Raw genomic sequence first — 12,427 nt, forward strand, 5'->3', positions numbered from 1 at the left:
CCAGTGTCTTTCAGCTAATCTTATTCTCCCTTTCTATTTATCAAAGTGCAACTAGATCATTGTGAGTCCAAACATAAGCTAGACATTTAGGCCCTCGCAATCCGAGCCTGACTTCACGATAGTGAGCTGAGCTTCTTACCTTTTGTCAACGGAATGTCTATCTTGATCCTCAATTTCATTTTGAACCATATGTTCACAATTAAACATTTCCTCTTCTCTTACTTCCTCTGTCTCTTGTCTCTCAAGTTTTTGTATTATCATAGCTAATTTTTCTTGTTTTAAAGCTATTTTTTTTCAAACTTTTCTTGAGAGGAAATATATATAGATTACAGGTGAAAGTAGGGTGGGGCTTAACCTCTGGTGGTCATAATTGCAATTAGTACTGTGATGGCTTTTTCAAGCAAACGTTTCTATCCTCTCAATTCCTATCCTTGGTCCTAAAGGATCTAAAGTGGACTTTCCTTTTTGGGGGGCAGGAAAAGTCTGAATATATTACAAGTGTCTTTTTGGGTGGTTTACTGTGATTTGCTGTCTCTGAGGCTCCCGGACCATTCCTTGCTCTGGGCTCAAGGCTCCCATGGCTCTGGGCTCTGGAGCATCCAGCTGAATTCAAAGAACTAATGCTTCCTCCAGAGACAGTCCCGGGCGAATGTCTCCTCTGTGGCTTCCTGTCCTCTGCGACATTTCTGTCAGATGTCTCCTGTCCTCTGCAGCACATCTGTCAGATGTTCTCTGCTTTCTGCAATGTTGGTGGGCTTTCTTCTTCTCCAATTACGTTGGTAGCTGGATGTAAAAGTAACTTTTACTGGCTTGGTGTGATTGTCTCAGAGGCTTATTGCCTCTGTCTGATAACGCAGGCCTTGTAATGGAAGCTTCTAGCCTCTATAAAATTCAGTCTAGGCCTAGAATGTTTTCAGCCTCTAAGACTTACTGCTGAATAAGCCCACCTTTCTAGCTCTTTTCTGAACTCTGACTGGCTGGTTCAACTCAGTTATTCTGGCTCAAACTCCTCTCCAAGTTGACTGGTTCAAACTGGCTTTTCTCAGCTCCTGACTGAATTGCTCTGCTTGGCCTCAAACTAACTCTAGCGATCTGTTCTAATCCTCTGGCTCCTTCTCACTCTGTGGCTCATTCTGTCTTCACTTGTCTACCTTGCTCCCTCTTCATCCTGTGTCTGTAAAACTGCGCCCCCTCTCTCGGTGCCATTCTCTCAAGTTGCTTCTTCCTCTGTCTTCTCATGAGAGTTGGGCATATCCTATTCTGTCAAAAATTTCTCTGATTAGTCACTTTGCCTCTCAATTTGACATCGCTTTGAAACATGGGTGCTTCCTTCTACAAGCTAACTTTACCTTCTTTGTTTGATTAAAGGAGTATGCTAAGGGAGTGTCTGCATGCAAGCCTAATCATACAGACCTAGAAGGTCTCTGGGTGTGATCAGGGCAGCCATGTTACTGTCTGAAGAGGGGAAAGGAGGGAGGAAGAGGGAGAGGGAGAGGGAGAGGGAGAGAGAGAGAGAGAGAGAGAGAGAGAGAGAGAGAGAGAGAGAGAGAGAGAGAGAGCACACTACAGTGGTTTCTGGTTTTCTTGCTAGATTCTGACTAAATAAACAATATTTGTATAAATTATAAATACACACAGTATTCGTACTGGTGATAGGAGAACTACCTGAAATCAAAGCCTTGGGTAGAGGCCATATCCTGCTCCCACTCATGCAAACTGACTTCTTTGTTTCTCCCTTGCCTAATTAGTAGTGTAGATATAGTACATTCTTACTGAAACACACACATAACTAACTTTTGCCATTTTCTGCCTATGGATAATTCAAGGTCGCCCTGTCATATGGAGAAGAGGGATTTTAAGAAAGTGTGTGGAGCCAGGAGTGGTGGCACACGCCTTTAATCCCAGCACTCGGGAGGCAGAGGCAAGTGGATCGCTGTGAGTTCGAGGCCAGCCTGGTCTACAAAGTGAGTCCAGGACAGGCAAGGCTACAGAGAGAAACCGTCTCGAAAAACGAAAAAAATAAAATAAAATAAAAAAGAAGGAGGAGGAGGAGGAAAGAAAGAAAGAAAAAGAAAGAAAGAAAGAAAAAGAAAAAAAGAGAGTTTGTTAGCAGAGTCCTGAGATGGAACAAAAATGAGAGATAACATCACACACTATTTGACCTTAAGATTCCACAGGGGCAATGGAAGGGTGCCCGGCTTCTGACACAGCATTCACAGCACGCAGTGCCCTGCTAAGCTTCCTATACAGACTCTCCGGGCCTCTCCCATCCTGTGCTGGTAGACCCCATGCCTAGGACCCCTTGGCTGCTCCGAGCCTCCCACCTCTTAGGAAGGTAAAGGAAACAAATATTTGCCCAAGCTGAAGCCCTCATCTGTGGGGTCGGGCGGGTGCCATTGGCTGCTGAGATCTTTCCAAGCTAGGACTAACCCTTCCTCACAAGAAGCCACTGGGAAACAACACAAGACAGCACAACACCGGACATTAACCTTCGACCAGCCTACGTGCGGCCCTCAAGACGTGAACACACCACAGATCCCCTTTCACACTCCCCCAATCGTGTTTCCTGAGCAAAGGAAGCACTTGTGGCTTTTCTTAGGTCAGGTCTCCAGGGCTAAGCCCTGAACATAAGGAAGAAGGCTACAGCTCTGCCCGGGAAGGCAACTAGCGCCATCTACTGCTCTCAAGGAGAATTGACTTCGAAAGCACCCTCTGTGCAGGGATTTCCGGCCACTGCTCTGGGCTCTCCCTAAACTCCATCTGCTTTTTCAAAAAACGTCACAGCTTGCCAATTTGCAAATATTGGGAAATCACTTCGCTTCGCATTCTTCAAGGAGTAAATCTCCTGAGCCCCTTGCCAGCAGAACTCGCACAAGCTGCCAGGCAATTACCTAAGCCCCAAGGGGCCCTACAAATTGGACGCTGCAGCTATTTAAAACCCACCACCCGCACACACCGAATCTTAGGAAACTCAGCGTGCAAATTTCATCCTCAGAAATTCTCGGGGCTACCTGAGTCCTTCCTAAGGGGTGACAAATCTCTCTCATGAAGTGTGAGACATCTGCTTCCCAGGGTCCCCACCGCCACTGTATCTAAACAGCAATTTCAAAACCAGTTGTTGGTTGGCATTTAAAATTTAGAGCCACGCTTTCTTTTCTCCTCATAATGGGAAAGAGGCTGGCTGTTTTTGTCTTCTTCAGGAAGCCCTAATTTCTTCATCAGAATTCTGACCATGAATGACTTAAAGCTGCTCCGCCCCTGAATTGTTAAGTCACCCCACAATCAGACCTAATCCTAGAAGAAGAAGAAGAAAAAAGATTAGCTGCACCTGATCAAAGGAGGGGTCTTGACTTCTTCGTAATCAGCTAGTATTATCACTGACCCTGAAGGACCTAACAACAGGAGAAATGAATCCAAGTCCTGAATAAAACTGCGGAATGCGGGAACTTTCTGTAGGAGGTGCTGCTGCTGCTGCTGCTGCTGTGAATTAACAGAAAAAGAGACTGGTACCTGCCGGGGACATGTGAGGGAATTCATAAATATCAAAACTTGATATTAAAAACATCTTGACTCTCCGTTTCTGTAGAAATAGGGTGTTTGTGCTTTTTTTTTTTGGAGCCGTTATTGCTAGTTTGGTCCCCCCTAATTTGTTGAGAATATCTTTCCCTGAAACCAGGTGATTTCTCTTGCCCCTCTGTTACGGATGCAGGAAGACAGTAGAGGCCAAAGAAGTCGTGTGTGTGTGTGTGTGTGTGTGTGTGTGTGTGTGTGTGTGTGTGTGTGTGTGTCTATGTGTGTGTGTGTGTGTGTCTATGTGTGTGTGTGTCTATGTGTGTGTGTGTGTGTGTGTGTGTGTGTCTATGTGTGTGTGTGTGTGTGTGTGTGTCTGTGTGTGTGTGTGTCTGTGTGTGTGTGTGTCTGTGTCTGTGTGTGTGTGTGTCTGTGTCTGTGTGTGTGTCTATATGTGTGTCTGTGTGTGTGTGTGTGCGTGTGTGTGTGTGTGTGTGTCTGTGTGTGTGTGTGTGTGAGTGTGTCTGTGTGTGTGTCTGTGTGTGTGTGTCTGTGTGTGTGTGTGGTTGGGGAGGCGGGGATCCATTCTTCTTGCCCTTCCCAGCCTTAGGAGCATGCTGCTGTAGCTAGCGGAATGGCCTTTTTGTCTTGTAGCTAAGTTGGGGTTTGACAGGCCCCTTTTGCTCTCCTGTCAGCTTCTCAATTCAGGCAATTTCACGGCTTCTTTTCTGCGCGTTTGTGGGAGCAGGGTTGTTAGATGGAGCCACAAGCACAGGAGGCAAATTGCTAAGCAGGCTCAGTCTGACTGCAGCCCAGACCCTTACTGGAGGCTCTGCTGGTGACCTGGAGGCAGTTTAGGCATAGCAGAGTGATCAGGGAAGCCGAAAGGGAACGGTGTGTCCTGCTTAAGTATTCAGTGCAACTGGATGGCTAACAGTTCTCTGTACTCTTACAGTGAATGAATTGCAATTTAAAAAAAAAAAAGAATCTTATTCATTCATTTAACAAACCTTTATCCAGAGCTGTGCTAAAGTTCTGATGAGCATAATTAGCTACTGAAACAGAACTCTGCTGAAAGGGGGGGAGAGGGCCAGGCGTGGGGAGGGACGGGACCAAGGGCCAAGTCGGGTGCTTGGCTTTTTCTCAGAAGAACAGGGAAGGGCTGGCCATGGAGGCCAGGGACTGGGAGCCAAGGCTGGAAGCTAGTAGCCTGGGCTGGGAGACCATGGCTTGCAAGGCTTCCAGGCCACAGTGGAGCCTTTAGGTTGTAGTGTCAAGTGAACACCTCTGCAACTTGAAGACCATGTCCTTTCAATGGTCGTTGGGACCTTGAAATGTCACCGTCACAAGAATAAAGACTCTCCCCACCAGCTTTGACTCTGGGCTGACCCCCTTCTATATGGTCCCTAGCTCCATACACAGCAGCTGTGGCCATCCTTTGTGCCAGCATCCCTCTGTCTGCCTGGCGAACCCCTAGTCACCCCTAAAGAGCCAGCAAGGCTGTCACTTCCCTAATTAAGTGTCCCTTGACTTTCTCCAGACTGAATTATTTCCTCTGCTCCATAGCACCTTGGACACAGCCCCAACAGAGGGCACATGATGTCTCTCCGGAGTCTATCCTGTCTAGAGGTCTCGGGAAGAGTCTGGTGCAGACCAATTGTGCTAAGTTCTTTCTGGGAAATGACACCTGAAGGAGGAATGGGGGCAGGGGACCCCGTCAGCTCCCTGTCCACCCATGAAGACTGGACTAGAGGTGTGCAGATTGCCTTGACTACAGCCTAAGTGAACCTGGGACAAATGCTGCCCCTTGAATTCTGAGTATGCAAACAGAGAGGGTCACAATGCTACCCTTGACTCATGGAGCTCTTGAGAGGGTTAAAGAAAGCTGTACATAAAAGTGCTCGGGATGGGGCTAGACTCCTCTCTAGAGAGTGCTAGGAGTATTACCAGGGGCTGTGTTGTTTGGGACAGGAACTGGGGGAGGGCAAACCCACTGAGGGAGTGGGAACCACAAAGAGGCTGAACTCCACACCCTCACCATCTGCACCGTCTGGATGTGTTCCAGATTCAGCATCATTCCAGGGTGCAAGGAGGCCATTTTGTCATGAATGCCCTTGTCATATCATGGAGGATCAGTTACGCTATTCCCAAACTCTCCCCCTCTTCCCCACAACCCTTTGCTACCCCCATCTGCTGTAGAAGGAGCCTGTTAAGGGAATCTAGGAAACTGGGCTTGGCGACAGGATAGCGAGGCTGGAACTCCTGCTTCGCCATCTGTCATGTTACATGGCCTTGGTCAGGAGGTGTCACCTACATCTTGATATGTGTACTATGGAAATGTGGATGGTGACAGCCCTACCTTTGTGGGTGTGGCAGTGCACACAGGAGCTCCAAGCTCGGGCTATGGCATCAGGCCTTTTCTGCTCATCCCTGGTTCTATTGTCAGCTGTGGATCGGGATAGGTTACCAATCTTTCTGTTCCTCCATTTCCTCTTGTGAAAACCAGGTGATAGTCGCTCCTTGCCTCTTGTAAGCTGAGGCATATCAGCCTCAAGTTTATATGAACTCCCTTCAGCCACTTGAGACATTTCTACACAGTATTTGGAGACAGGGCCTTCCACCGAGGTCAGGCAAAATGAGGTCATCTGGGTGGGCCCCACTCCAGCATGTCTGCTGCGCCTGTGAGAAGGAATTAGGACACCACACTCAGAGGGAAGACCCTGAGAAGGCTTGACAAAAGACGTCATCTACAGGCTAGGGAGAGACCTCACAAGAAACGAATCCTGCCAAGAACTTGCATTTGCTCTTCTAGCACTGTCGGGGGCGGGGGGGGGGGGCGCGGGGGCGGGAAGCAAAAAACAAAAACACATTTTCCATTGTTTAAGCTGAGATAAACTACTGACAAGCTGGGTGCTAAGGTGCATAGCCAGACACCCCTGTCTGCCCTGCTCAAGCCCAGATGGCACCTGGTACAGAGGGGTCAGTGGAGGGCGCTGCACTGGACTAGACTTTCTTCTCAGTTCTGTTCTCAGTGCTGCTTGCAAACTTTTTCTTTTCTTTCCTTAGAAGAAGAAGAAGGAGGAGGAGGAGGAGGAGGAGGAGGAGGAGGAGGAGGAGGAGGAGGAGAAGAAGAAGAAGAAGAAGAAGAAGAAGAAGAAGAAGAAGAAGAAGAAGAAAGCCTTTATTTGAAGCCAGGTGTGGTGGTCTATACCTGTAATTCTAGCACTCAGGAGGTGGGGCCAGGAAGCTAAGTTCAAAGCCATCCTTTCTACTATAAGACCAATGTGCGCTATATGAGACTCTACCTCAAAACAAAAACAAAACCAGAAAACCGTTTTTCCATGCTGTCCCCAACAGACTCCTTTTTTCCCATACCCATAACACACACCACAGCAACGGTCACCTTCTATCCTCACTTCACTTCTGGTTCATGGCTCACTTCCGGTCCCTGATGTTTTAGGAAATCGGGAACTACTTCCTTAGGCAGTAGTCTCCTTATTTTATGGGTCAAAGAGGGAATGTATATATTGCCATGGAGCTGTCTAGGAGTCTCAGCCTACTCCCTCGCCACTTGACTTCCCCGCATCCTCGCCTGTACTGTGCCGGGCTTTGCAGACTTCTCCTGAGTCACTTGGTTGGAGAAATAGAATAGGAGTGGGTAAATACCGGGCTCCTAATCTTGACTGAGCCATTCTCGAGGTAACTGAGCCTTGATTTCTCTAAGGACGTGGGGTCATGCTTCCTGTGGCAAGGGATGTCCTGAGGATCAGGGGGGGTAAAGTCTGGTGCACAGTGTGCGTCCCCAGCCTGGCCACCCTGCTTGGCTCCCATGAGCCTTGGCGCTCTCACTGATGAAATAAAGAGCTGCTTTACAAGTCACGATGGAGATTAGAGAGACGACTTAGAAGATGTCAGCACAGCACCGTACCTAGGTCTTAAGAAACACACAAGTCGGGGGCTGCTATTATTTAGGCATTTTACAATTCCTGCGAGATATCAAAACACGATTTTCAAGGAACTCAAGACACAGCTTTTACAAAGTATCAAGTGAATACATATCAATGTGTTGTTATTGATATTGAAAATAAAAAGAAAACTAGTTCGAAGGCAAAGCTTATTTAAATAGTATTTGAGTACAAAAAAGAAAGAAAGGAAAAAGGAAAAGAGTGTTAGAGTGTGGATTTCTAGGCCAGGCACAAAGCTGGCTCACATCATATTGTACATGGTGGCAATGCAGCCACGCAGTTCCCCCTCTGGCCAGGGATTCATCTTTTCTGCAGGGTGGAAACCTGCGTGCTGACCTGACTTGGCGGCAGTGGGTGAGGAAGCAGAGTCTTCTGAAAGGACAGTCAGTAACCATGTGTCAGAATGTCCCCTTAGGACCCCTGTGAGGATGTGCTGCTATTGTTCGTCCATTAGGAGGAAGAGCAAGGCATTCGGTCTGTTCTTGCTTATTTCCAAGGGTTGGCAGAATCTCCTCAATAGAAATAATTCAAGAGGAACTTGCTGATTGCCTCTCGATGACATGCAGGAACACAGGATTGGTCTCTGCCCGGTAGCTTCTCACTCTCTGGGATCTTTAGGCATAGGGGAAGAGAAAGGAGAGTGACTATACAAATAAATGGTTCATTTTACCACGTGTCCTGGTCCACTTGGTATAACATAAAGGCTGAAGCTGGTAACTTAAAATAGGTTTATTTGCCTCATTGTGGTGGCCGGAGGCTCTACATAGCTTATCAATGATATCTTAGCAAAATCCTTCTCTTGTAGGAGGGGCCTTTTGGAGATGCATACCATCCACACCATAGTACTATGTGGACGGGGAGTCAGCCACGCACTTCTACGCCCCTACACAGCCACCAAAGATGCCCAGAGAAAGTGAAAGATGAGGAATGAGGTACAAAAGTGATGAAGATGTGGGTAGGAAAGGGCACTTTAATTGGGATGAGACAAGACCACCCAGGAAGCTGCGAGCAGCCAGAGCTGGCCCCGGCACCTCGCTTTCATCATTTGTTAATGAACTTGTTCCAAGATCCACGGCTGGTGAGGAAGGAGCTGGGGCCGAGCTGAGCGGCTTCTGCCCCACGCCAGTCTCCCTCTCCTTGCTTTTTAAAATCTGCCTCGCAGGGACAAGAGGTCTGCACTCAGTCATCTGCACTTATGTATTCATTTAAACCAGCCACCGTGCATCTCCTGAGGTATTTTGATTTTCAGACTTAGACTTTATGAAATGGATTAAAAGGTGCTGACCCTGCATTAAGGAGCCACGGACTCCTGAAGCTGATGTGGAGAGGGGTGTGTGTGTGTGTGTGTGTGTGTGTGTGTGTGTGTGTGTGTGTGTGATGCCTGAGGCACGGAGCTTCTGCCATGATTCCTGAAATCTCCGTACTCCCCTTACCTCAAAGAGACAGGCAAAAGCTACTTAGCAACCAATGAGTGCAAAGAGGCCAGAACAGGTAGAGAACACATCTGCTTTATCACCCAGATGGCAGTTCCTCTTACAAGGCAGTTAGCTTTTATGAGAAAATGTTGGCCTCTAGGCCCAAAGACGGTGGTAATAGAATCCCCTGAAATACTTCAACCAACAAAATTGGATGTGGTTTAATTGCCTGAGAAGAAGTTATTTCAAGGCTTCCCCTTGGCCTCTGTGGAGCCTGAGATCCTTGGTGATGCTGCAGGGTTTGGGAAAGAACAAGTTAAACTCAATAGCTCTCACCACACCACACCTGAAGATCATTGATTAGCAAAATCTCTGATGCCCATAGCCTAGAAGGAAACACGTCCCTTTCACCTGGCATCTGACTAATTCACAGTCAGAGGTGATCTGTCTGCCCACCACCCCTCACTTGATGTTAGCCTTGTTCAGCAGCTGGGTCTCTCTGGCTTTCCACGTGAGCCTGGCTCTTTGCCTTTGCTCCCAGGTCCTCATGCAACCAGCTCACACAGCTTCATGGGCCACAGGGCTCTTCTTCCTTCCCCAGGTTTATAACATCCTCTAGGTCAGGTTTAACTATAGCCTTCTCGACCTCTCAGGGTCCACAGGAGGGAACAGGCCTGTGTCTTTCCTGCATCCTTTTTCTCTTGCACTCACTGACTAGTTAGGCGTTGGTGTTTCCTGTTTTGTGTCGGGCACTGGGAAGATAGCAACACACCAAATAACCCCAGTTTCCTATTGTCAGGCGGGGTTTTATTTTATTACAAACAACCTACTCTTCCACAGCAGCCATGTTGCTAAGAAGCCACCGTTCTGGGCTAGAGAGATGGCTTAGTGGTTAAGAGCACCACCTGCTCTTCCAAAGGTCCTGAGTTCAATTCCCAACAACCACATGGTGTTTCAGAACCATCTGTAATGTAATCTGATGCCCTCTTCTGGCCTACAGATATACATGCAGGCAGAATACTGTACACATAATAAGTAAATCTTTTTTAAAAAATTAAAGAAGCCACCGTTGTGAAGAGCCTGCTATGTGCCAGGCATGGCTGTGATACTAGAGAAGCACAAGCGAGCATCGAAAGAGGCACAGAGAGGAAGCACTTCCAAACCCACCCTATAACGAGCAGCCTGCCCCTCACCATGAGCGGGCCCCCTCTCTCCTGAAAATGAAATGGACCGGTTCAGAACCACAGAGCCTCGTCACCGCTTAAAGGACCTGTCGGCTGCTATTACAGTGGCAAGTCAATTTCGGCTTGAGTTCTGGAAGGACATTTAAACCAGAGCAGTCACAAAAGGGACACTAGAGTGGGTGGCACTGGCTCAGCAACCGGGAACACTTCTCATGAGGTGGGCCTTTGGGCAAAGACTTAAAGGAGGCAGAAGTCAGTGGACGCATGCATGCTCAGTTTCTGAGGAGCCGCCACCAGCCTTGGTCTCAGCCTTCACAGATAATCTTTTGGAATGAATAAGGAAATTTCCATGGTCTTGTCTTACATGTGGAAGGGAAACACTCATCGAAAGGAAGGAATCAAGCTGAGACTTCTAGCTTGAAGCCCAGAGTCTCCCATGGTGGGTCTCGAAGTGCTCTGGTCTCAGGAGACCCGAAGCTATTGATGTGCTCTGGTCTCAGGAGACCCGAAGCTATTGATGACGCAGGACTTAGACCTCCCTTTCCATCTGCCTTCCATGCGCACATGACATCCTGGGCCCCCAGAGCTCTGCCATTTACTACTGTGTAGACTTCAGGTCTGTGGTCAGTAGCTGTATGTGACTTTAAGTAAACATCTTAAGCTCTCTGTCCTTCATGTCATCTGTCTTCTCATCTGTGATACGGAGAGACCCCCCCCCCAGAACCCACTCTTCGGTTCAAGATAATTTGGAAGTGAGCAGTGTCCACACAATGGAAAAAGCATGTCCCTAGCAACACACTACATACTCCGTCACTCTGTGCATCTAGTAACCGAACCAATGGGGATATGGCACACTGGTCTCTGTCCCCTAAAGAAGGTATAGTATATTGAAATACAAGCTTGAGGTTCCAATAAACGTGACCGTTTTTGAAAGTCAGGTCTTTGCGAGTACAATTCTGTTAAGATGAGGGAATATTCCATTCAAACAGATGTCAATCAAACCCACTGCTCTCCTTAACAGGAGAAGAGACGCAGGAAGAGGCAGAGGTCGGAGTGCTGGAGGCACGAGGCAAGGAGCAGTGAGGATTCTTGTAACCCCAGAAATGGAGGGAGAAGGAAGCATGGATTCGGTTTCTCTATAAAGTCCCAGGAGGAACCGTCACCTTCTCATTATCATGGCTGCACCAGAAGAGTGAGAGGCCTGATGCCTTGACTACCCAGCGGTGAGACTCAGTTACAGCGGCCCTAAGACACCAACCTGAGCGACGTGAATTGGCCTTCCGAATAGCTGCGTGTCCTCCAGGAAGAGGCCAGTTTGATGACATGAGCTCTTCACAATCCTCAGATCTTTCCAGATCTGCTGGTGCCTGTGGCTTGGGGTGTAGGTTCAGAGAACTGGCCCCAGAGCTGGTTTGAGAGCAGAGAGAGAGAAAAACAAAAACAAAAACAAAAACAAAAACAAAAACAAAAACAAAAACAGAAAGAGTCCTGGCTTGAACCCTAAATGAAAGCCCCTTCTTCAGTCTGTGCCTTCACCCCTACAACTTCCTGAGGGGGCAGTCTGGGGGTTCAAAGTGAGAACTCATCAGCCTGTCTGGACATCACACCTGCATCCACCTGGTTAAGTGCAGGCCGACAGAACCAGAAATGCTATCTGTAACTGAAACCCAGACTGTAATACAGGAGGGACATAACTGGACAGAATTCCATTCAACATGCCTGGGGGCTGACTCAGGATGGGGCGGACTCCATAAGGCTTGCAGCCTCCGAGCTCACAGTAAAAATTTTAGGACATGCAAAGAAGTGAGACCTCACAGGCCGATGTAGTGTCATTTCCCTGTGGGCATTTCCAATGACGCCATTCCCCCCCACCCCCACCCCACACCCCCGGTCACTAAATGGGATTTAAAGTGAGCTTGGATCTTTGGGCTGTTGAAAGCAATGGCGTTGGAGGCTTACAGATCTGGGGTCACATCTGGCTCGTTGATGCTGGAGGGGTCCTCCTCCAAGTTCTGTGACTCTGGCGTCTTTCTTTCATAAGACAGGACAAGATCCAGACATCCTGTGCTTGTAAAATGCTCAGCCTAGTGTATGACTCCCTCCAAATACAGGAAAATGATGGCTGTTCAGACTGTTACTTCAACTTAGCAATACTAGCTTCCTTACCACCAGGGACACACTAGGGACCTCCTGTCTCTCAATCAGTGCCACAAGCCCTGGTGACACAAAAATACTTCTTAGAACATCTTTTGCCACAGGAGGAAAGCCCCTTATGAGAAAGCTTCCCAGTGCTGAGATGTTCCCTGTGTTTAAGGAAAGGCAGCCCTGCAAAATGACTAGGGACATGGGCCTG

Source organism: Acomys minous (genome assembly GCF_964271855.1).
Source record: "Acomys minous genome assembly, chromosome: 10".
Taxonomy (NCBI): domain Eukaryota; kingdom Metazoa; phylum Chordata; class Mammalia; order Rodentia; family Muridae; genus Acomys; species Acomys minous.